Raw genomic sequence first — 25,455 nt, 5'->3', positions numbered from 1 at the left:
TAAATGCTTGGAATTCATGGTGATTACTGAGAAAATGAATATTTTCATATTTGTGCGATAGTGAAGTTCAGTTAAAAACATTCAACCAGTCAAGCATATGCCGAAAAAGAGGGAAACATTAATCGTAACGAGAATAACAGGCAATCATTTATAATATAAGGAGACTTTGCCGCAATCTAGATTCTTCTAGCTATAAGTATATCTCACATCTTCAAAAATATGGTCAGTGTATCAGGAAAGGCTTGGAATCTCGAGATTAATAGGCAAATATTTGTAATAGTGAGAATTAGATATTCGCAGTCATCTATATTCTTCTGGCTATAGGTATATCTCAGATCTTTCTTCTGGCTATAGGTATATCTCAGATCTTTTGGGAATATCCTCTGTATCAGCAAAGGCTCAGGATCTTTGAATAGTTATATATCATAACAACATTTGTATGAGAAGAATCGGTATAACAATACATGTATCTATCCCATTCTTTTACTAAACATGGATAAAAGACTCTACTACACCAGGTGTCTATTGTAGCTACTATTCTATTCTTACTGAATGAATTGTGAAATACTAAGACCTGAGCTTACTTCACAGTAGCCAAAATCAGGGTTCATGGCTCTTAGGAATCCATATTCTCTTCATGGAAGCCAGCCACTTGCTTTTTAACGTGTTATACATATACCATGAGAATCCAGCACGTCCCAACTCATATCCATATACAAAGAAGGTATTCTGCTGAGGATTCACTCCACCAACATCAACCCCCCTTGAAACTGGAGCTGACACAAAAAATAGTGTTATGAGCACTGAGAAAACCCTCGAAAGACGTTCACTAACTGAAGATATATGATAAATTTTAATATAATCGTTACTGTTATAAAAACAATGTTATTAAGGATAGAAACTTCATGTGGCCTTAACTAAAACGAATTGTTGAAATCCACACACGAGACAAATTGAAAAAACTTGCTGGAGAAATCATTGCACTTGATAAGACAGCTTCAAAAAACTCCAATGATTTAAAATATTCCCAAAATTTTTGAATAAGAAGAAACTCGCAATCGCTCATCGCTTACCCAAAACGAATTGATTTGGGTAGAAAAAATTATGTATGTCTACAATTGCTGAAGTGGTCAGTGAAACAAGTTAGTGCAAACATGTTCAAAATCATAGCAAAAGCAGTGCCCATAACATCTTATGTGCAATTGTAATTATAACAAAATACAGGGCATCCTAAGTATAAATGCATTGCAGCTAAGCCAACAATTGAAACTGCTCAATTTTCTACGAAATAATGCTCAACTGATTTTTAAAGGCAGAAGGAAGCATAAGATCAGTGTTTCTATTGCACGTGGTTAAACGACCCGTGCACCAATCCTATCAAGCTTCTGAACAGATGCAGTAGCTTCCAATTGCCCCTTCTTTTGGAACATATCCACCATAGCAAAAGCAATAGCCTTGCCTTTCTCTGCAGTGTCTGTGATTGCTACAGCAGTTGGCCCTGCTCCACTTATAGTGCACCCAAACGCACCTGTTTCAAGTGCAGCTGCCTTGACTGCCATCATTCCAGGAATTAGGGGCCCCCTCTTTGGTTCAACGATAGAATCTGATGATAGTGCGGCTCCAAGGAGACAAGGATCACCCTGAAGGATGGCTGCCACAAGAGCTGCTGCCTGGCTACAGTTTTGTATGTGGTCTTTCATAGTGATACTTTTGGGCAGAACTGCTCTCATTGCTTTAGTTGGAGCTTCAAAGGCAGGCGTTACAAGTACAAAGAAGAGCTCTTTCTCACTGGGGAATGGAAGGGGAATAAGGTCCAGTGGACTATAGCTCCGCACAAGAACAAAACCACCCATCAGAGATGGAGCAACATTGTCAGCATGATAACCACTAACTGCAGCTTCCGATTCCAATCCAGCCAAAACAAGGTCTGATTTTGTTAATTTATTTCCAAACAAACCATTCACAGCCACTGCAGCAGCAGCTGCACTAGCTGCACTTGAGCCAAGACCACTTCCCAAAGGCAGGCCTTTATGAAGAACCAGTGACAAGCCCACCGACCTAACTCCCAGCAATTCCATAGTTGCTTTGGCTGCAATCCCAGCACAATTCTTCATTGGGTTGAGACTGAGTCGATTATTATCCCCATCGATAAAAGAAATCACGATCTTACCAGGTTCCACATCCTCATTCACCTCTACACTGACATGATCCCCGAGTCCCTCAACAGCACAACCCAAAAAGTCAAATCCTGGTCCAAGATTAGCTATTGTTGCAGGAGCAAATGCTTCAACGGACTGAAGAACAGGGGTTGCTTCAAACTGGATCACCTGTTTCAGACTCACTTGCTGTGCATTGCACCGGGCATTGAACGCATGGGATAGGTGCCCATGTGAGAATTTAGTTCTAAATCTACCCAATCCAAAACAAGAATTATTTACTCTCCAATCAGGTTCTAAATAAAAGCAATGGTTCTTTGTCTGAGCAAAAACGCTTTCCATATCTGCCCTGATCAGTAACTCTGCCAAAACTTATGCAAGGAAAAAATCGTGCACTCAAAATTCAGTTCCTTCCGTACTCTTGGGATATCCATCGTATTCAAGATGAACTGATAATGTTGCGCAAATGGCTCCGAATTTTGTTCTCATGGCTCCCAAAATGTCCTGAACTGACTCATTTTCTGAATCCAAAAGTGGGTAACTATCTGCCAATTCCTCAAGTTGTTTTAGGTTCTTCTGTACCCTTGCAGAGAATACAGTTGGTTCAACTTCAATTGCAACTTTCCATATATTGATACAACCCCTGTAAAAACCCAATTCCTCCCCTGTCTCAAAACCAGTCTTCAAACCAACATCTCTTCCTTCTGCTTTACCCAACTCTACTCCGTCTTTGAACCCTTCATTGTACCCTTGCTGAATGTGTTGATCCTCAATATTTACAGAGGATTCAAATATGTCTGCAGAATCTCCCGCTTGCCCAGATGAACCTAGCATGACCAAAATGCAAGCTTCAAAGCCTATAGTCTACAGTCCTATTCCGACTGTGGCTATTTGAGGGCATAACATGCCTGTGCAGAAGAGAAACCGCAAGTCTAATGTGCCTGGAAAGGTGGTCTTACGTCTCCTGCGAACCCTGCAAGCAGCAAGTGTTTTGACTTGTCAATCAAATCTGAATCAATCTTTCAAATTATTTAAAATTAAAACAGATTAAAAATAGCAAGTAGACTATATGGATGAGTTCTTTTGTCTCCGTAGAGTTCACCATGTTCAGACAATTCGTGGGTTTACATATAGAAGGAATGATTAGATCATAAGCCCATCCTTTAGTGGCTTCATCAAATACTTTGACAAAGGAAGCTGCAGGAGCCCTGATGTGCTTACACACCATGCAAGTTGAACTATCAAGCACAAACAGAAGACATCCATCCTAAATATCTATAATATCATCGGTCTTATAGGCCTCTTCAAGAACTGGGACCAGCATTTCTTAGAATAATTTGTGTAAAATTTATTCTGTAATCATCGAAATCTCTACTGCTTAGTAATAAACCAATTGCTGCACTTTAAAAAGCATTTTGAAGTGGTTTGTAGAGTCCATGTTTAATGGTTGTGTTTCCTCTGGTTTGCTAAAGATTTAAATCGGTAACTGCTTTTTCTTGGGAATTTCATTCGACATTTAATAATGGTTATTCATTTCCTCCGTATCCGTCAACTTCAATTGCCAAATACCTAAAAAACTGTGGACTCCTGGGATGGATTAGAGAGGGGGCTCTGGTCATTAGTTCCTTAGGAACCTGAAATGGGAGCACTGGATCCCTTCCGGAGGTCAGCCTGGATACTTTCTTTGGAGTGGAAGGTAAACACGTGCTTTCATTTTCTCTTATCTCCTTTTTACATGATTTGGGCATTCACGTCCTCAAGGACATTGCTATTTCTCCCGCATCCACTTTGCATTCAACTGTTTGGAAAGGTCTGCAGGGACTATTAGCAGATGAAAGGAAAGAATGTATACTTCAATTGAAACTTGCAGGGATTATGTTGACTCCAAAAGAGAACAGGTTGACATAGAGTGGTGGTTTCCATAAAGGACAGGTTAAAGTAAGCGAGGCATACACTATATCACCAAACTGGCTAATGCTCCAGAACACCACTTCAAATGGCTCAACAGGACTTGGATATGGAACGCACCTCAGAAACTCATATGTTTTGTGTGGTTGGTGGTACACAACAGAATTCTGACATGGAATGACCTGCTTAAGAGGGGATTTCAGGGCATTTCAGGGCCCAGGCAGGTGTGGTTTATGCAGGGCACAAGAAGACGTTAACCACATCTTCCTTCAGTGCCCATTCTCGTTTTCAGTATGGCATGGTGTGCTTAACCTGCTGCATCTCAGAGCTGATTGGGATAGGACCGACATCGGGCTCAGTCTCCATCAGTGGTTTGCAGAGTACAAGGAACACAAGACTTTGCCCTTCTTTGTCCTTTGGGGCATATGGAGGGCAAGAAATTCCTGTATATTCGAGCAGGTATTGCCAGATTCCTAGAGGACCAGCAATAAAATTGTGGCATATTATAACGAATTCAGGACCCAGGTGCAGAAGCCACCCTCCAATCAATGCCCAAGGGACCTGTGGGAAGTATACCCAGTGAATTTTTTTGATGGGGCCTCCTCATTCGGGACCTGTGGAAGTGGGATGGCCATTCACTTGGAGTCTGAGCTGTTTTACCATTTCTATTGGTATAGTGGCAAAGGGTCTAACACTAGGGCAAAACTCCTCGCATTATGGGGTGTCCTATTTTGCGCTAAATGGCTCCATCTTGCAGACATTGTAGTTTTTGGAGACTCCAAGGTAGTCATTGAATGGGAAAACGAAAGACATACTCATGAAGACTCCTGGACTCTCCAACTGGAAGCAAAGGATAAGGGTGTTAAATCAAGGATTTTAGAAGGATTTCCATCTCCCACATCTTCAGGGTCCAAAACTGTGAGGCTGACAAATTTCCCAAAGAAGGGTGCAACACAGAACCAGGGAAAATCAGCTTCCAGTTATTTGGACATGGCTGCCTACATAGTTCTGGCCACATCATGTTATGAAGGGACAGGTTTCGCTACAAATACAAATGGCTTTATTTTTGCTGTTTCTGGAATGTTCTTATTAGAACTTTACATTCTGTATCTAAATTTTGATTACCTGGTACTACAAGCATAGCTGTAAAAAATCCTGTTGACAAGGACATCTAGAAGTCAGTTTAGAGATTCAGGAAATGTCCTCGGACATGACTGTAGATTTGATGCTGCAAGATGTTCGAAGGCAAAATACACATTTGTACTTTCTTTTCCATAATGAAAGTGTTTTTTCTTTCTTGGAAGCACCCATTGAATCTTATTCTTGATTTCGTGGACAATATTGTTGATAGATGTTCCCACAGGCTGTGAAATTCAATTAATATTCTTATAATGATCAGTGCAATCCCCATGAATCGATATGAATGAAAGTGTTTTTTCTTTCTTGGAAGCACCCATTGAATCTTATTTTTGATTTCGTGGCCAATATTGTTGATAGATGTTCCCACAGGCTGTGAAATTCAATTAATATTCTTATAATGATCGGTGAAATCCCCGTGAATCTAAATGAATTTTTCAGCCATTCCTTCAGCAACACCCATACTACAATTTTCATACACCCTCATACATGAATGCATCCCCTTTTCTTCTCTCCCTACATGATACATCATGCACTGAAAATTTCATACAAGAAAAAAATCATCTACTTTGATTTTAAACTGAACCTATAACGAAATCTTGTGGAGAAAAAAAAAAAACATTATTCAATCAATTGTAAGATTTGTATCTGCTGATTTGAATAAAACGTGGAACATAATCTTTTTCTCATATTTTCTATAGTTACCACAAATCTGGACAAAGATAATTGATTATTGTATTATTGAATTTTTACCATCTCTGAGATATTTTTTTTCAATATAAACTTCCCCTTTTGGGTAGAGTGGACTCAATCTCCTGGGATGTGTCACTTTGGGTAGATAACAATGGTATGTTCTATGCTTGCAACAATTACTTCAATCTCCTTTTATTAGCCTAATGATAATTTCCACTTATTTTCCAATAGCAATCACATTAACCATTAAGCACATTGACAGTAACTTTAGATAGAACATAAACAATAGATGCAAAATACAAGCCCAGACAAGAGAACACAAGAATTTGGCTCAAGCCGGGAAAAACCCCAAGATGGGCAAAACCCTTGATCAAATCTTCTTATTATAAATATCAAATGTTCAACAGAGAGAAAGAGAGTACAATAATGCAAATTCAAAGTCAAAATTGACTTGCCAATTGATGACCCAATACCACTGTCCTAAACAGCGCTGTCAAATCTGCAATTCTGCCCTCAGTCAACAGCAGTCAAATCAGCCCTAAACAGAAAGTCAACAGAAGTCAAAGTCTGGTCAAACTTCTCCAATACAGTTTGGTCAAAGGAGAGGAACTTGGCCTCTCTGCTGGTCAAAGTCAGCCCAAAACAATCCCAAAACGGTCAGTCAAACTTGGTCAAAGTCTGCACTTCTTGCTGCCGTCAACCCTGAGGTCAACACTGGTCAACTAGCCCAGAAGTCCTTGGTTTGTGTCAAATAATGTGGCCTGCCCAAACGGAAAATCTCCCACAAAAATCACAGTCAAAGGAGGTCAAATACACCCAAGTCAACACTTGGTCAAACGGCAGAAAACTTCCTGATTTCGGGCTCCTGAAATTCGTACTCCCTTCAGCCACACGTGTGAAGAGAACAGCGGCCCAATAAGGTGTACGAACCAATCAGATGAGAAGAGAGAAGAATGTGTGAGTTGATGAGGTGTCAAATGAGGTTGGAGAACGCTCTTATTTATATGAATCAATAAGGGTCAAAAGACATGTCTCTTAGGCTTTATGAGCCTACATGATGATGTGGCCGACCCTTCAAAAATATATTTCTCCTTGTTCAAATTTGGTGATCTTTAAGTCGACTTTGGTCCTCTCGAAAAGAGGAATTCAATGAACTAATTATCTCCATCAAATGAGTTGTCCAAAGTGGAATTTGGCTCTAGTTGCCAACTTTAACACTCCCTCTCAACTAAGAAGAATTCCACCTATCAATATCTGGCCATCGATAATCATGCCATCCTATCATCATGTATAATCTTTGCATCTCGTCTCAACTCCGTTGAACACTAATATAGATACCAAGAAGAATTGACCAAGAGTGAGTCACAATACCTTGCCACTCTCCACTAACAAAAGTCAGTCTTCATAACCAGGGGTAGAACCCCAATCTAACTTGATCCTGAGTGATCAAGTTGTTGAACATCATGCATCTTAGCAATAGGGAGTATGGCAATACACGATGCGTCCATCTGTAGTGCTATGGTCCCTATCCTCTTTTCCCGACTCACTGGCCAGATGAGAGGTACTTCCCAAGAGTCCCAGACTACAAGGGTAAAATGTATCTTGGGGCGTCCGTCGAAGAAGGTGAACCACTCATCCTGCTCATATGCCTTAGGAGAAGGTGAACCACTCATCCTATGCATATATCATCATCCATAGGGGAAGGTGAACCACACACCCTATGCTTTCATATATCATCATCGGGTATCACAGGGGAAGGTGAACCACTCACCCTGTACACAGCGTACCTATAGGGGAAGGTGAACCACTCACCCTATGGTCGCACATAGCTCCAAAAAGTACCCCAAGCCCCCAGGAGCTCCTAGAGGCTAGAGCTCAATGTCCAACTCAAGCAGGAGCCTTCCACGACTCCCAGCCTCTCTTAAGGCAATGAACTTGAACTTACCAAGAGGCTTCGTGAGGATGTCAGCAACTTGTTTATTTGTCCTGATGCATTGGAGCCTTATCGCTCCCTGTTGTACCATATCCCAAATAAAGTGGTACCTAATATCAATATGCTTGGAGCAGTCTTGGAACATGGGATTCTCTAAAAGGTGAATCCCACTTTGATTGTCGCAATAGATAACGGTAGTATCTAGCACGTGCTCAAATAGCACACTGAAGAGCTTCCCCAACCATATAGCTTCACAACAGGGCATACTAGCCGCAATGTATTCAGCCTCGACAGTGCTTAGAGCAACCAATTTCTGCTTCTTGCTCATCCAAGAAATTGAAGTAGATCCCAAAGAGAAGCAACATATTAATGTGCTCTTTCTATCCACCACACTGCCAGCCCAGTCAGCATCAAAATATCCATGTAGCCTCAAATTGTTAGAAAGTATAGCAAGAAAGGCTCAATTTGACTTTAGCATTAGTCAAATTGAGTAAATTGAATTTCCACATCAGCAAAACAACTTCAAGGCGGTTAACTAGTGTGACATGGCTATTGTCACTCAGTTAGATCAGCAAATTCGAGTTAGTGGGCTTGGAGTTCAATCATGCATATGTTTATTGCTAAATTTTAGCAATCTAGTTCAGTTATTTTCAGTTGTACTTAGTTAACTGACCTCTAACAATTAATAGAGTCAATTGAAGGTCAGTTGAGCAGTGAAACAACAGTCTAACTCAGAGATGTCACGTTTGATGAGGAGAAGGCAATGAGATGCTCTCTAGAATGAGAGTTGAGTATCCCACCGAGGCAGGAGCTTCTATCTCCAAAGGAGGAGCCTCAGGATGAGCTTCGGGAAGTTGTGGAATAGCCACAAATGGAGGAGCGGAGAGGAGGCCGAGTGGAGACACCCACTCAACTAGAAACATCTAGAGAAGGGAGAAGGAGAACCAGAGAAAATGATAGATTGTTGCAGGATGCTAGGGAAAATGTGGGCGCCCCTACATCAGTATGCAAGCAGAGGAGGTCACCTGAGAGGTACACTAGTTACATGGCTCTCATGACAGAGCTCATTGAGTTAGAGCCTTCTTAATTTGAGGAAGCAGTTTCTCAACACGTTCATGAAGAACAGTGTATGGGAAGTGGTGTCGAGGCCAAAAGGGAAATCAGTGGTTGGTTCCAGATGGATCTACAAAGTGAAGCATGCAGTTGATGGGAGCATCAAGAAGTACAAGGACAAATTTGTGGCCAAAGGATTTTCTCAGGTAGAGGGAGTTAACTATGAGGAAACATTTGCCCCTATGGAAAGGTATTCCTCCATCAGATCAATTCTTGCATTAGTTGTGCAAATGGGGTGGAAGATCCACCAAATGGATGTGAAGACCGCACTTCTCAATGGTGTTCTTGAGGAGGAAATTTACATAGAGCAACCAAAAGGATTTGAGACGTGATCGGGAGTCACATGTGTGCACACTGAGGAGAGCATTGTATGGTCTCAAAAAGGCATCCTAAGCATGGTACACTCAAATCGATAATTATCTCAGTGGATTGGGCTTCACCAAAAGTGAAGTAGATGCAAACCTTTATCACATTGTGGTAGATGGTAAGTTGTTTATTCTTGTTTTGCATGTTGATGATTTAATATTGACAGGTGCTGAGCAGTTGATCTTCTCTTGCAAAGAGGATCTTGAAAGGGAATTTGAGATGAAAGACATGGGCTTAATGCATTGCTTCCTCAGGCTAGAAGTATGGCAAGGTGATGGTGAATTATTTGTGTCTCAAGGGAAGTATGCTTCTAATTCTCTGAAATACTTCAGAAATTTGACATGGAAAATTGTAATCCTATGGACACACCTCTAGCTACAAACTAAAGGAAGGAGAATGCCACTTCAGGTGAATAGGTTGATGCTACTATTTACAGGCAGCTTGTGGGGTCTTTGATGTATCTTGTGAACACACAAGACCTGACATGTGCTATGCAATAAACCAGCTTAGTCAAGCTATGGTGAGGCGTACCAAGCTGTATTGGAAGGCAACAAAGCATGAGTTATTGTATCTCAGGGGCACTACTGAGTATGGATTATGGTACAAGAGGACAGAGGGAGTGAAGCTCCAAGGCTTCACCGATACAAATTGGGCAGGGAGTCCAATCAGACAAGAAAAGTACTTCAAGTGTTATCTTCAATGTTGGGTCCGCAACTATTTCCTGGTACAACAGGAAGCAGAGGGCTATGCCGCTCAGCTCAGCAAAGGCTGAATACGTGGCTACAAGTCAAGCAGCATGTGAGGCCATATGCATAAGGAAAATACTTGTGGGTCTTTTCAGTCAAGAAATGGATCCGAAGTGATTTATTGTGATAATCAGAATTGCATTAAGCTCTCTGAGAATCCGATATTTCAAGACAGGTCCAAGAACATTGATATTCGGTATCATCATTTGCGGGACTCTGTGCAGAGGAGAATTATGTTGCTACAGTACATTCCAACTAAGGAGCAAGATGTTGACATCTTGACAAAGGCATTATCAAGAGGTAAAGTCGAATTCCACAGGTGCAGGATAGGAGTGAATTCCACAGGTGCGGGATAAGGGTGGTGAAAAATCCCTTTCTTGCTAAGAGAGAGTGTTAGAACTTAAGGCTCAATTTGACTTTAGCCTTAGTCAAATTGAGTATATTGAATTTACACATCAGCAGAACAACTTGGAGGCAGTTAAGTAGTGTGACATGGCTCTTGTCACTCAGTTAGATTAGCAAATTCAAGTTAGTGGGCCTGGAGTTCAGCCATGCATGTGTTGATTGCTAAATTTTAGCAATCTAGTTCAGTTATTTTCATTTGTAATTAGTTAACTGACATCTAACAATTAATAGAGTCAGTTGAATGTCAGTTGAGCAATGAGACAACAGTCTAACTCAGAAATATGTCAATTAACTGATCAATCAGCCCAAAATATCCCAAACATGCATGGAATTCAAATTGCTCAGCTAGAGTGGAGGAGATAAAGGCTAGTGTAACATTAATTGTATACTAGTTGAGTTTACAGTTTTTGCATGCAATCAAGAGATTAATTCCTTGGGAATTGTTCAAGGAAATAAGGACTTCCCTATTGTTTAGGAGCTCGAATTAGCTCAGAATTGCACAAGGATATAGCATGTTGGAGGAGGCAAAAATTGGCTAAGTGTTGGCCAGAAGTTCTCATTCAGCAGAGAGAACAGTTTTTGCTTTTGTAAGTGCTGCTTAGAGCTGGAGCTTGCAATTGTAATAGTTTATCTATTCAATTTATTAATGCAAAGAGGCTCGAGGGGTTTTCCCAATTGGGTTCCCCTAGAAATCATTGTGTACTTGTGGTTTTCTTGTTGCATGTCTATGCATGTTGTTCTAAATTGTGATTTTCATTCCGCAAATTAGTATAGTAGAATTTGTGTCTCCTGATTTCAGTTCGATTTCTTGAGCAATTGCAATTTCTATCAAATCTCTACATGGTATCAAAGCCTTGAAATCACACTAGAACTGGTATTTCTAATTTGTCCCTAAGGAATTTCAAATTTGCAGCTTCAGTGTAGCAGCTTTTCTTCAGATTCAGGAGAATGTCTTTCAACAGAATGAGATTGGAGTAACCCCTAGAGGGTAGCTTGAATTTCATAGCTTGGAAGGACCGAATGGAAGCAGTTCTTCAGATTCGGGAGAATGTCTTCCAACAGACTGAGATTGGAATATACCCTGGAGGGTAGCTCGAATTTCATGGCCTGGAAGGACTAAATGGAAGCAGTGCTTGATGATAATGGTGTGTTAGGATATGTTAAAGCTGACATTGTGAAACCCCATCAGTCTAATGCACAGCAATTAGCCCAATGGAAGAAGGATGTTGCAAAGGCCAAGAGAATTCTTTTGGAAGGTATGAGAGACCATGTGGTCTCAAATCTCCATGGAAAAGAAACACCATTTGCTATGTGGAAGACACTAACTGAGCTATTCAAAAATAGCAGTGACCATAGAAAATTGGCCCTAAAAGACAAACTTTGAAACATTAGGATGCAGAAAAATGATACCATTCCACAATATCTCTCCAAATTCACTCAAGTTCGAGATGAGCTTGGAGGGGTTGGGGAGAATGTTGTAGAAGGTGATCTAGTGAGCCTAGCTCTTCTAGGCCTTCCAAAATCCTAGCATAGCTACCAAGACTCTGTGAATGGAAGGGAAAAATTACCAAATTGGGAAAGGTTGTGGTATGATTTGGTTCAAGAAGAGATCAGGAGAAATACCAAAGATGAGTATCATCTAGAGCAGAGGATGAAGAGAATTTTGCCTTGGTTGGGAAGGGGAAGAAGGGCAAAGGAAAGAAGACCCAAAGCAAACCTGAATCCAACCAAAATAATGGAAAAGGAAAGAATTGAGCAAGATAAAATGTTTCCACTTCCACGAATACGGACATTGTGCAATAAAATGTCCGCACAAAAAGTCTAACAAGAAACCTTCAGGAAGAGCAGGAGGTGAAGCACTGGCTTCACAATTCGAATTAGACTTCACCTTAATAGCATGCATGGCCAACACTATTATGGGGAGTGTGTGGTACCTTGATTTCGGTGCCTCGTTCCATATGACAGGGTGCAAGAAATTTTTCAGTAGCCTGGAGGAGAAGGATCTCTAGATGCATATTGAATCGGGAGATGGCGGGAGGTACAGTACTACAATAATTGGTACTGTCACCTTTGAGAGGGAGAAAGCCTCCACTCTTTGCCTCAAAGATGTTATGTTTGTATCTGGGTTGAAGAACAACATGATCTTTGTAGCAGTATTGGAGGATAGAGGCTATGATGTTATTTTCAGTAAAGGGAAAGCCTTTCTGAGACACATAGCTACCGAGAAAGTGAAGCAAATTGGAGTTCGAGTGAAGAACCTATACAAAATTGAGGTGGGAGATTATGTTGCATTGAGAAGCAAGGCAAAAAAAGTGCAGAGTCGAGATGTTGGAGAACTCTGGCACGGGAGATTGGGTCATCTACACCATGGTGCCTTAAAAATCATGCAACAAATTACCACAGGTCTCCCTAAAGGCTCCCTTGACCAGTAGGATGTCTGCAACACATTGGGGAAATATGTCAAATCCACCTTCCATGGCTGAGATAACAAAGCAGATGCAATCTTGGAGCGAGTCCACTCTGATGTTTGTGGACCCTTCTCTACAGCCTCCATAGCAAAACATAAGTACTATGTAATTTTTATTGATGATTTCTCTAGTAAATGCTAGAGTTTCATGTTTTCCAATTTTGTAGAATTTAAGGCATTAGTTGAGAAGGAGATTGGGAAGAAGGTGAAGGCTCTCAGGAGCGACAATGGAGGTGAATTTGTTTTGAATGCCTTCAAGGATTTATGTGCCAAAGAAGGTATTCGAAGAGAACTAATAGCACCCCATAACCCATAGCAGAATGGGGTAGTTGAGAGGAAGAACAGGAGCATACTTGGAGCTGCAAGAGCTATGCTACATGATCAGGGTTGTCATTGCATCTATGGGCAGAAGCATGTAACACAACAGTTTACTTGTAAAACCAGAGTCCTCATAGAATACTTGGTATGATCACACCGGAGGAAGCTTTCTCTGGGAGAAATCCTGATGTGTCTCATTTCAAAAATTTTGGAGCTTCAATTTATTGTCATGTCTCCAAGGATTCAAGGAAGAAACTTGAGCCTACAACAGAGTTGGGAGTTTTTGTAGGATACATCGAAACTCCACACAATTACCAGGTGTATTTACCTTCATTGAGGATGATAGTGCGGAGGAGAGATGTCAAATTTGATGAGAAGAAGACTATGAGAGGCTCTCTGGAACGAGAGTTGAGTATCCCACCGGAGCAGGAGCTCCTAGCTCCAAAGGAGGAGCCTGAGGATGACCTTCAAGAAGTTATGGAGCAGCCACAAATGGAGGAGCAGAGAGGAAGTCGAGTGGAGACACCCACTCAACCAAAAATATCCAGAGAAGGGAGAAACACAACCAGAGTAATTGATAGATTGTTACAGGATGCTAAGGAGAATGCATACATTAGTACGCAAGTAGAGGAGGACACCTGAGAGGTACACTAGTTATATGGCTCTCATGAGAGAGCTCATTGAGTCACAACCTTCTTTATTTGCAGAAGCAGTTTTTCAACCTGTTTAGGTTGATACCATGGTGGAAGAATATGAATCCATCATGAAGAACAGTGTATGGGAAGTGGTGATGAGACCAAAAGGGAAACCATTGTTGGTTCCAGATGGATCTACAAAGTGAAGCATGCAGCTGATGGGAGCATTGAGAAGTACAAGGCCATAATTGTGGCCAAAGGATTTTCTCAGGAAGAGGGAGTTGACTATGAGGAAACATTTGCCCCTATGGCAAGGTATTCCTCCATCAAATCAATTCTTGCATTAGCTGTGTAGATGGGGTGGAAGATCCACCAAATGGATGTGAAGACCGTCTTTCTCAATGGTGTTGTTGAGGAGGAAATTTACATAGAGCATCCAAAAGGATTTGAGACATATGATCGAGAGTCACATGAGAGCATTGTATGGTCTCAAATAGGCACCCCGAGAATGGTGCACTCTGATCAATAGTTATCTCAGTGGATTACGCTTCACCAAAAGTGAAGTAGATGCAAACCTCTATCACATTGTGGTAGATGGTAAGTTGCTTATTCTTGTTTTGTATGTTGATGATTTAATATTGACATGTGATGAGCAGTTGATCCGCTCTTGCAAAGAGGATCTTGCAAGGGAATTTGAGATGAAAGACATGGGCTTAATGCATTACTTCCTCAAGCTGGAAGTATGGCAAGGTGATGGTGAATTGTTTGTGTCTCAAGGGAAGTATGCCTCTGAAATACTTCAAAGATTTCACATGGAGAATTATAATCCTATGGACACACCTCTAGCTACAAACTAAAGGAAGAAGAATGCCACTTCAGGTGAAGAGGTTGATGCTACCATTTACAGGCAGCTTGTGGGGTCTTTGATGTATCTTGTGAACACAAGACCCGACATGTGCTATGCAATAAACTAGCTTAGTCAAGCTATGGTGAGGCCTACCAAGCTATATTGGAAGGCAGCAAAACATGTGTTACGGTACCTCAAAGGCACTACCGAGTATGGATTATGGTACAAGAGGACAGAGGGAGTGAAGCTCCAAGGCTTCATCGATGCAGATTGGGCAAGGAGTCCATCAGACAAGAAAAGTACTTCAAGTGCTATCTTCAGTGTTGGGTCCGCAATTATTTCATGGTACAACAAGAAGCAGAGCTCTGTGGCGCTCAGCTCATTAGAGGCTGAATACATGGTGCAGCATGTGAGACCATATGGATGAGGAAAATACTTGTGGGTCTTTTCAGTCAAGAGATGGATCCAACAATGATTTATTGTGATAATAAAAGTTGCATTAAGTTCTTTGAGAATCCAGTATTTCAAGACAGGGCCAAGCACATTGATATCTGGTATCATCATTTGCGAAACTGTGTGCAAAGGAGAATTATGTTGCTACAGTACATTCCAATTGAGGAGCAAGATGTTGACATCTTGACAAAGGCATTGTCAAGAGGTAAATTCGAATTCCATAGGTGCGGGATAGGGGTGATGAAAAATCCCTTTCTTGCGAAGAGGGTGTTAGAAAGTGTAGCAAGAAAAGCTCAATTTGACTTTAGCCTTAGTCAAATTGAGTAAATCGAATTTCCACATCAGCAGGACAACTTGGAGGTAGTTAACTAGTGTGACATGGCTCTTGTCACTCAGTTAGATCAACAAATTCAAGTTAGTGGGCTTAAAGTTCAGTCATGCATGTGTTGATTACTAAATTTTAGCAATCTAGTTCAATTATTTTCAGTTGTACTCAGTTAACTGACCTCTAACAATTAATAGAGTCAGTTGAAGGTCAGTTGAGCAGTGAGACAGCAGTCTAACTCAAAGATCTGTCAGTTAACTGATCAATCAGCCCAAAATAGCCCAGACATGCATGGAATTCGAATTGCTCAGCTGGAGTGGAGGAGATAAAGGCTAGTGTAACATTAATTGTATACTAGTTGAGTGTACAGTTTTTGCATGCAGTCAAGAGATCAATTCCTTGGGAATTGCGCAAGGAAATAGGGACTTCCCTATTCTTAAGGAGCTCGAATTACCTCATAATTGTGCCAGAGGTTTTCATTCAGCGAAGAGAATAGTTTTGCTTTTGCAAGTAGCACTCAGAGCTCGAGCATGCAATTGTAATAATTTCTCTATTCAACTGATTAATGCAAAGAGGCTTGAGGGGTTTTTCCCAGTTGGGTACCACTAAAAATCACTGTGTACTTGCGGTTTTGCTCGTTACATGTCTATGCATGTTGTTCTAAATAGTGATTTTCATTCCGCAAATTAGTAGAGTAGAATTTGTGTCTCATAATTTCAGTTCGATTTCTTGAGCAATTGCAATTTCTATCAAATTTCTACACAAATTCCCGGCAATGTATCTCAGACCATAGTTGATAATGCCACGAAGATATCTTACGAGATTCTTTGCAACAACCCAATGTATGTGATGAGGCTCAACCATTATATTGGCTCAAAGTATTTACAGCAATGCATATCTTTGGTCGAGAGTTTACCAAGAACATTAGGGCCCCCACAAGTTGTCTATATTCAGAAAGGTTTTCCAATTCAGGCCTAGCAGCACTTCCACATAGCTTCTTGAAGTTGAGTTCCATCAGAGTAGACACAAACTTGCATTCCACCATCCCACACCTTTCTAACAACTTCACAAAGTATTTTCCTTGAGAAAGGAAAATCTCGCCTGGCTTTTGCCAGATCTCCAGGCCTAGGAAGTAATGCATCAGTCCTAGGTCCTTCATCTCGAATTCAGAGGTCAACTCCCTCTTACATTGTTAAATGAGAGGGTTTGCATTGGTCAAAAAGAGATCATCAACATAAACGACCAAAATAAGAGGTGTCTCCTTTTCGACCTTGAAGTATAGCTTTGGATCAGCATAGCTTCGAGTAAATCCCAACTTCACGAGATAATTGTCAATCCTCTCATACCAAGTCCTAGGGGTTTGCTTCAACCCATAGAGGGCTTTCTTTAATTGGCAAACATGTGTCCTTCTATCTTGGACTTCAAACCCCTAAGGTTGTTTCAAGTAGACTTCCTCCTTAAGTGAGCCATGCAAGAAGACAGTCTTGACGTCCATTTAATGTAGGCTCCATCCTTGATTGGCAGCAAGAAAAATAATAGATCGAATAGCGGTATATCAAGCAACCGATGCAAATATTTCATCATAGTCCACTCCTTCCTTTTGAGAGAAACCACGAGCTACAAACCTAGCCTTCAATTTTTCAACACTTCAATCAGCTCCATGTTTTATCTTGTAGATCCATTTAGAAGTGACCACAGACTTGTCCTTCAGTCTAGGCACCACGCCCCAGACATCATTCTTCATGATCGATTCATATTCCTCATTCATCGCATCTTTCCACACTTGGTGCCTTACAGCTTCTTTGAACGTGCAAGGTTCAACATGAATAATGGTACTCATGGCAGCGAAGTACCCTTGATACATGTTGGGCTTCTTACTTTCACGAAATGTCCCTCTTGGAGTAGCATGTCTTTCAGCGTCTTCGAGAGTATCTTTGAGCCATAGTGGTATTTTCCTTGAGGTAGAGGGATCACGAGGAGGTAGATCAATAGGATCCATCGGGCCACGAACATCAGGTATAGGCTCATACATCGAAGGTTCTTCTTGTGATTTAGCAGCATCATCATCGTCCTTCCTTGAGATGGGGAGATCTTTGGCTTTCCCGAGGGCAGTGTCTTCATCAAAAGTAACATCTCAGCTTACTTCCACATATCTTTAACCAAGTACATAAATTCTATATGCCTTTGAATTTCCACTGTAGCCAACGAATATACCTTTTTTCCCAGAAGCTTCCACCTTAGTCCTTTTTTCTTTAGGCACATGAAAGTATACAAGACATCCAAAGACTCTAAAATGAGAAACATCAGGTTTCTTACCAATGAAGACTTCTTATTCCTATTTTGAATATATCCAACAGTATTGGCAGCTTCTCCCCATAAGAATTTCAATAGACCTTGATCATAGATAATGGCATGGGTGGCTTCAATGATTGTTCGATTCTTCCTTTCAGCAACACCATTCTGCTCAAGAGTGCATGGAACAACTGTCTCCCTCTTAATGCCAGCCTCTCTAGAAAAGTCATTGAATTCATTTGATTCATTTTGGATTCCATTTTCAGTCCTCAACGCCTTTATCTGCTTCCATGTTTGATTCTCCACCAATGCTTTGAAAGCATGGAACCATTTGAACACTCCATCCTTCCTCTTCAAGAAATAGATCCATGTTTTGTGTGAAAAGTCATCCACAAAGATTGCATAATATGTGTATCTTCCTAATGAGGTTATGGGCAAGGAACCAGATAGGTTAAAATGGACCAATTGAACAATATTAGTTGTCTTGCTTTCACTAGAAGGGAATGGTCCCTTTGTATGTTTCCTTGTGGGCAAATCTCCGATGCCATAATTCACATTGAAGATCAGTATTCACTTGCCATAGCTCCCAAAGGACTTCCACCAACTTGATAGAGACCATCAACCCTAAATCTAAGAGTAAATGCATCTTTAGGGTTTCTATGCCAAATACCTACCTTCCCATCAATGAATGCTACCTTGAAGCCATTGTCTTCCATCGCAGAAATAGACACCATGTTCTTCTTTAAATTGGGCACATACAATAAATACTTCTTGTAGATGAATGGTTTGACCATGATTCAAGTGAAGAGTGACAATGCCTATCCCTTTCAAGAGGTAGGTGGCATTATCACCAAGTATAATATTTAGATTAGTCTTCTTCTCAACCAAAATTGAAATGGCCTCTTTATATCCAGTGAAGTGCCTTGAGGCTCCACTATCAATTAACCAACGATCCAAAGTACACGAAAGAGAAGCAGCAGATAAAGCAGAAATGAGATGAAACTCATATTGTTTTTCTACAACATTACTTTCATCATACCTGGCATTTCTTGTCCTTTTGAGAGGTCGACCATTTCCATTCGAGCAATGGGAGCATTTCTCTTTCTTTTCTTATTAAACCTGTTATTCCTTTGATTGCCATTACTATTGTAACTGTTGTTGTTGTTGTCATCATCCCTTGGAGGATTCTTCTTGTGAGGGCACTCTCTAGCATAGTGGTCGAACCTGCTACAATTGTAGCATCTTCATTTTCTTCCTTTGAATCCCTTCTTAGATCCTTGACCCTATTTCCTTGGGGACCAGCGTCATTCTTTGCATTTGCAAAGAAAGCAATAGGTTCATTTCCATTGTATGATTTATCTTTTTCCATCATTTTGGTCTCCTCTTGAGTGCATCTAGCCAATAACTCATTGAAATCAGGCACCCTGTTATTGTTGAGAATAGTGGTGACATATACATCCCACAGTCTTGAAAGACCTCCAAGAGCAATGAGAGTGAGTTCCCTGTCAGCGATAACTTCTCCAATAGATAGCAAGTCATTCTTGATTTGAATTATTCTCATGAAATAGGATTGGATAGACTCCCCCCTTTATCCATCTTGATATCCTTCAACTTGTTCCTGAGAAAGAGGATTTGATCTGCATTGTTGACTTTGAAAATCCCTACCAACTTATCATATATTTCTTTAAAAGTTCCCAAATCAGAAATATAGGCAACCAAATGCTTTTGAATGGAGTCAATCAAAAAAATTTAGCTTTGACCTCACCTTTTCAATACCTCGTTTTCGTAGCAACAGGTGCATTTGAAGAAGGCTCCACCACTTTTCCCTACACATAGTTCAATACTTCATGCTCCTCCAAAGTCAAGACCAAAGTCATCTTCCATGCATGATAGTCAAATTTATCATTGAGCTTGTCCTCAATCTTGAAGTAAGATGTAGAGGCCATGGAGACTTGTCCAATAATCTTTGTCCAACGGATCTCTTAGTGATTGCTTTTCTCTCTTGCTTGGGCTGTTTCCTTACTTGGGCTTTGATACCATGTTAATTTTAGATAACAATGGTATGTTTTATGCTTGCAACAATTACTTCAATGTCCTTTTATCATTTTATTAGTGCAATGATAATTCCACTTATTTTCCAATAGCAATCACATTAACCATTAATCACATTGACAATAATTGTAGATACAACATAAACAATAAACGCAGAAGACGAACCAAGACAAGGGAACACAAAAATTTGGCTCAAGCCAAGAAAAAGCCCCAAGATGGGGAAAACCCTTGATCAAATCTTCTTATTATAAATATCATATGTTCAACAGAGAGAGAGAGTACAATAATACAAAGTCAAAGTCAAAATTGACTTGCCAATTGATGACCCAATACCATTATCCAAAACAGCATTGTCAAATCTGCAATTCTGCCCTCAGTCAGCAGCAATCAAATCAGCCCTAACCAGAAAGTCAATAGCAGTCAAACCCTGGTCAAACTTCTCCAAAACAGTTCAGTCAAAGGAGAGGGGAACTCGACCTTTCTTGTCAGTCAAAGTCAGCCCAAAACAGTCCCAAAACGGTCAGTCAAACTTGGTCAAAGTCTGCACTTCTTGCTGCAATCAAACCTGTGGTCAATGCTGGTCAACTAGCCTAGAAATCCTCAATTTGTGTCAAATAATGCGGCCAGCCCAAACAGAAAATCTCCCACAAAAATCACAGTCAAAGGAGGTCAAATACACCCAAGCCAACGTTGGTCAACACTTGGTCAAATTGCAGAAAACTTCCTGATTTCTGCCTCCTGAAATTCGTCCTCCTTTCAGCCACACGTGTGAAGAGAACAGCTGCCCAATAAGGTGTACGAACCAATCAGATGAGGAGAGAGAAGAATGTGTGAGCTGAAGAAGTGCCAAATAAGATTTGAGGACACTATTATTTATATGAATCAATGAGGGTCAAAAAAACATGTAGTCACTAACCAGTGGTCATCTTTATTCATTTGATAATAGTGTTTCTTCAAATTTGGTTTGCTTTCAAGTTGAATTTGTTGTTTAGCATTTGATTTACTAGCTCGTTTTGCAATTTAGTTTAAATAAGTCTTTGCAATAAATGGTGTGACACTCTAGGCAAGCCTACTGCATACATATGAGTATTGGCATCAATGATGATGCAATAAAACAAATATATATCTGCAATCCAGTTAATATAATATTGCAAAAATATATATACAATTTTTATGTTAAACATGATTACACATATATAATATTAAACTAATTGATAGTTGTTCGAGAAACCAAAAGTAGATAAATCTTCCCATTGGAAGAACCTAATCAAAATGGGAGCAGTTGTAGTTGCAATTTTCATAAACTTGAATGTAGAAGAACTTTGATCAACACAAACGAAATGGTAGCTGTTGTAGTTGCAATTTTCATAAACTAGAATGTAGAAGAACTTTTATCATTTGATGTAGCTGCAACATTCCTTCCTGCACTTGTATTTCCAGGCAGATTGGATATACTCTTCCTGCACTTGTATTTCCAAGCAGATTGGATATACTCTTCCTGCAATTGTATTTCCAAGCAAATTGGATATACTGTCTTCCTCTATTGGAAATAATTGTATCTCCCACCAAAACCTCTTTGAGTCTCTTGAACACCCTTCCCACATTTCTCATTGTTGGTCGTTCTGCAGGTGAGTCTTTTGAACAAAACAAACCAAGATGTAGCAAAGAAAATGTAATACCCCTGGTTGAGTCTCTTAACACCCTTACCACATTTCTCACGGTCGGTCGTTCTGCAGGTGAGTCATTTGAACAAAACAAACCAAGGGTCGTTCTGCAGGTGAGCCATTTGAACAAAACAAACCAAGATGTAGCAGAGAAAATGTAATACCCCTGGTAATTTAATATGAGACTTGTATTTATTTAATTGCTAATTAGAAGAATTTAATATGAGACTTTTATTTATTTAATTGCTAATTAGAAGAAAAATGAAAGACAGGTGATGAGAAATGATGATATTGTTGTTATTTTCAAAAAATTAAATAAGAAATTATTCTTGGAATAATAATCCTCTTAGAAGGTTCGGTCGATCAGATACCGCATTGGGCAGGAGACGATCCAAAAAGCGAAGGCTCACCCTTACTTCAAAGAAACGGTGAGATAGGCGACAGGGAGAAAGAGATCTTTTCTCGCCGGTGCTGACTCGGATCTCGCGAGAGAAACACTATATTATGATTCTTTAGGCCACTCACTCTGGGAATCAAGTACGGAGCCTGCAAGCAGTGCTTAGTAGATGTCAATCGCACGCAAATGAAGTTGCCAACTACTTACCTTCCGGTTCAAAAATAGTGATAAGGTGATAACCTACCAGGAGACCTTGCTATGCCTTATGTAACGTGTAAGGGCCTATTTGCTACATACAGTTCAAGCCCGGGACTTATGTCACGAATTCGCCTAACGCCGGCTAAAAAGAGCAGTTCCATAGTGTTATGGAGTTATGTCTTCTCTTTATGCTATCCCTAGTTACCGAAATGAGATATGTCGATACGGTAGCCAACGTTAGCGAGGTTACCGCATAGTGAGACAGATAGCTCCTGGCAAGGACTTACCAAGCCCCATATTAGACGAAGCGTTTCTTTCACGTATGGGCCATCATTTCGGTCATTAGCCAGGTATCTAAGTGCATAAGGAGAAGACATAACTCCATAACACTATTCTACCACTACTTTATCCCACTCATTTAAGGTGTTAGTTTACTACTTTCGTTATAGGCGGATTTTATACAGTGAAGGTCTTCATTCGTTAATTAGAAGGGCCGACTCCCCGGGGCTATTCAAAGACTTCCCTGGGGCCGGACCTCCCTGGACTTGCCTGGATATATCCGTCGAAGCAGTCAGTAACCACTCTACCTCACCTAACGACTGCCTTAGTGTTCGCGCAACAAGGATACAATAAGGTACGATTAGTGACTCCCCCGACGCAGGAGGGCGAGGTACGGTTAGTGACTCGCCCCAAAAAGGGCGAGGGTGAGGGTGAGCCTGTCGAACTCTCGACCTATGGGAGAGGAATAATTGCTCACTCATTCATATGGGTGAGGAACGTAGAGAAACGGAGTTGCTCGCCAAGGGGCGAGGGCGAGGAAGGATTGCTCACTCATTCATATGGGTGAGGAAGGCCAAGGATAGGATAAGTAGGATGAGTCGCAACTCGTCCGCTGAGGATGAGGAAGGATGGCTCACCCTAATTAAGTGAGGTGAGGACGTGGCTCGACCTAGGGAGAGGAAGTATGGCTCACCTTTAAGTGGGGTGAGGTGCCGTAAGGCTGCTCTATTGCTAACTATTTACCCACCCACCCACCCCAATCCCCGAAGAATGGCTCGACCAAAGGGAGAGGAGAGGACACAACACCTTAGAACATTTTCACCCGGTAAGACCTTTCAGGATGCGCAAGCAGGCTCGACCATAAGCCCCCCCACCCAATAAGTAAATTGAATCTTTATGTTAAGAGGTTGACATGAGATATTAGAATATGTTAAGAGGTTAACATGAGAGATTAATGTCTGATTAATGTCTAACTGTCAGGGGAAAAATAAAAAATAAAAAGGAAAAAGAAAAATCATTTTTCTGTCTTTGGTTCCTATTTTTTGAACTTAAAGGGCTCTGGGAAAAAAGAGGAAGCAGAAATTACGGACCACCTTTGTCAAATATAGGGTTGGAGAGAAATACCCTTTGGTGGACTCTGACCAAATACTATGGGAGATAAATACAGTATCCAGATAACCCTTAGCAGTGGGAGATAAAGACTGGTAAACCCATGAAAGGATTTGCAGGACGCTGCATAGGGTTGTGGAGGAAACAAATGCCAACAAGTCTCCTGGTTTTTACCTGAAAGTTAGAGGGAGAGGTCAGGGGGAAATGACAGGCAAGTCAATTCAAGGCTGGGAGGAACGTGGAAGCCTTTGGCTTATTTCTGAAAGGACTCAGACAAGTATGTAGTCCTTGATTTATTTGTATCCGATGTGTGGCTGAAATTAATATGCAGAAATAAAAAGTTTTCTATTTTTTTTAAATCCTAGAACAGGGTTTGGTTGGAAAAAGAAAATTATGTGAACTACTCTGTGATGTAGACAAGGTTCGCGCGATGGGTCTGGTGCTTACAGGTAAAGGCAAAAGTAGACACCAGAAAATATAACTGCTGCTGAATGACATAAGTATGTTCACTGGAAACAATAATGTTTTAGTTGTTGGAGCCATGATTTAATTTATGGATAGAATATTATTAAAGTGTAAGTTCAGGGTTTTATACCCAGGTTGAACCTATGAGTGCCCTGGACAACACAGCATTACCAGGGCTTCACAGAATCAGTCCAGAGTATGTGAAAGCTAGGACCAGAGATCTGGATACGATTTCCCATTACAAGTAACCGTCGAGAACCTGAATTAGCTGAATGGTAAGATGCATATGAAACATAAATATCTATACAGACACATATATAAGTTTAGTTCTGAGAAGATTCGGCTAGAAACGTGTGCAGACAAATAAAAATTATTATCCGGAGAGGGTACATTTGGCAAAAGAAAATTTTGAATATGTAAATTGAGCATGATCAGAACAAAGAACAAAGAACTGCAAAACTAGGAAAAAAAAAATAACAGTGTGAATTCTATTCCCAAGAAGAAGACAAAAGATTTCTTTTTTTTTTACTAGTGGAAATACATAATAAAATTGCTCAGTTTTCTGTTAAAAATTAAAAAACAACTCAGATACTGCAGCTAGAAAACTCCTTATGACAGCCCTGGAGGCATTCAGTCAAATATCCTGGGGCTACTGAGTCAAAACCTCGAAGGGAGTCATTTGAGATTGAATATATATACATATATATCCCTTTTAAAAAAGGGATCTTACAAGTGTTTCCTATGAGTATTCTTATATATGTACAAACGAGAACCATAGCCATATCTTCGTAACCATAGTAAGGTTTCAGACTTGAAATAGAAGGAAAGCATTATACATTGAAAGTATCTCAAGAGAAGCCATGCATACGGCCGTCGAAGGCCATCGAATCCAAAATTACATATAGATTTTCATAACTTATGGCAGAAAGGAAGGAAGGCAGCAACCTTCTATAATTCTCTCATCAACAATTCTTTTAATTCAAGAAAAAAAAAAAAAAAAAAAAAAAAAAAACCAAACCCTAATGCCACCTTTAGGCTATCATAGAACAAGAAGAGCATGTAGGGTGCTAAATATGTCACGCGGCACCCAGTGAGGATGCCTTGCAAACACCCACAACAATTAAAAATTTTGAGAACCTGGAATTTGCACTATGCAATTTCGAGGAGAAAGCGAGATGTAGAATGAATAACCCCTTGTTCGGAATCGAAGCCTGGAAGCTTGAGCATACCTGCAAGGATCATTCAATGGCTAGATTGGCAGCCATCCTTAGCGCGAAATGCTTGAGGAGGGGAATGAATGTATAAACTCGAGGAATAAAGTCTTACCTGTGAAAAGCACATGGAAAGACGTCCTTCACCTCATAGCCATCTTGCAAGCACAAAATGATAGTAAAAAAATGAGTACAGACCAGGAAATATAGCATTAAATATAGTTCTATGTGGGGCTAAAATTACAAGTTTTATGATGAAAATTACTTGGAGCCTCAATGTAAAAA

General features: G+C 40.5%; 1 pseudogene across 4 annotated transcripts; it reads right to left on the bottom strand.

Annotated features, from left to right (window-relative positions):
- Positions 1-1,303: 1,303 nt before the first annotated feature.
- Positions 1,304-25,436, bottom strand: LOC149246701 (homoserine kinase pseudogene; annotated as a pseudogene). Of its 4 annotated transcripts, XR_016266546.1 has the most exons (3): positions 25,286-25,422; positions 25,097-25,188; positions 1,304-3,129 (listed from the first exon to the last, which is right to left on the bottom strand). The product of XR_016266546.1 is annotated as a homoserine kinase pseudogene, transcript variant X1 (transcript). The 4 variants fall into 4 exon arrangements; XR_016266548.1 differs by lacking the exon at positions 25,097-25,188 and having other exon boundaries at positions 25,286-25,436; XR_016266547.1 differs by lacking the exon at positions 25,097-25,188 and having other exon boundaries at positions 25,189-25,348.
- Positions 25,437-25,455: the final 19 nt, after the last annotated feature.

Source organism: Pinus tabuliformis, chromosome 7 (assembly GCF_031772625.1).
Source record: "Pinus tabuliformis cultivar Carrire ecotype Pingquan chromosome 7, CPIR1, whole genome shotgun sequence".
NCBI lineage: Eukaryota > Viridiplantae > Streptophyta > Pinopsida > Pinales > Pinaceae > Pinus > Pinus tabuliformis.
This window is presented reverse-complemented; position numbering and strand designations above follow the sequence as displayed.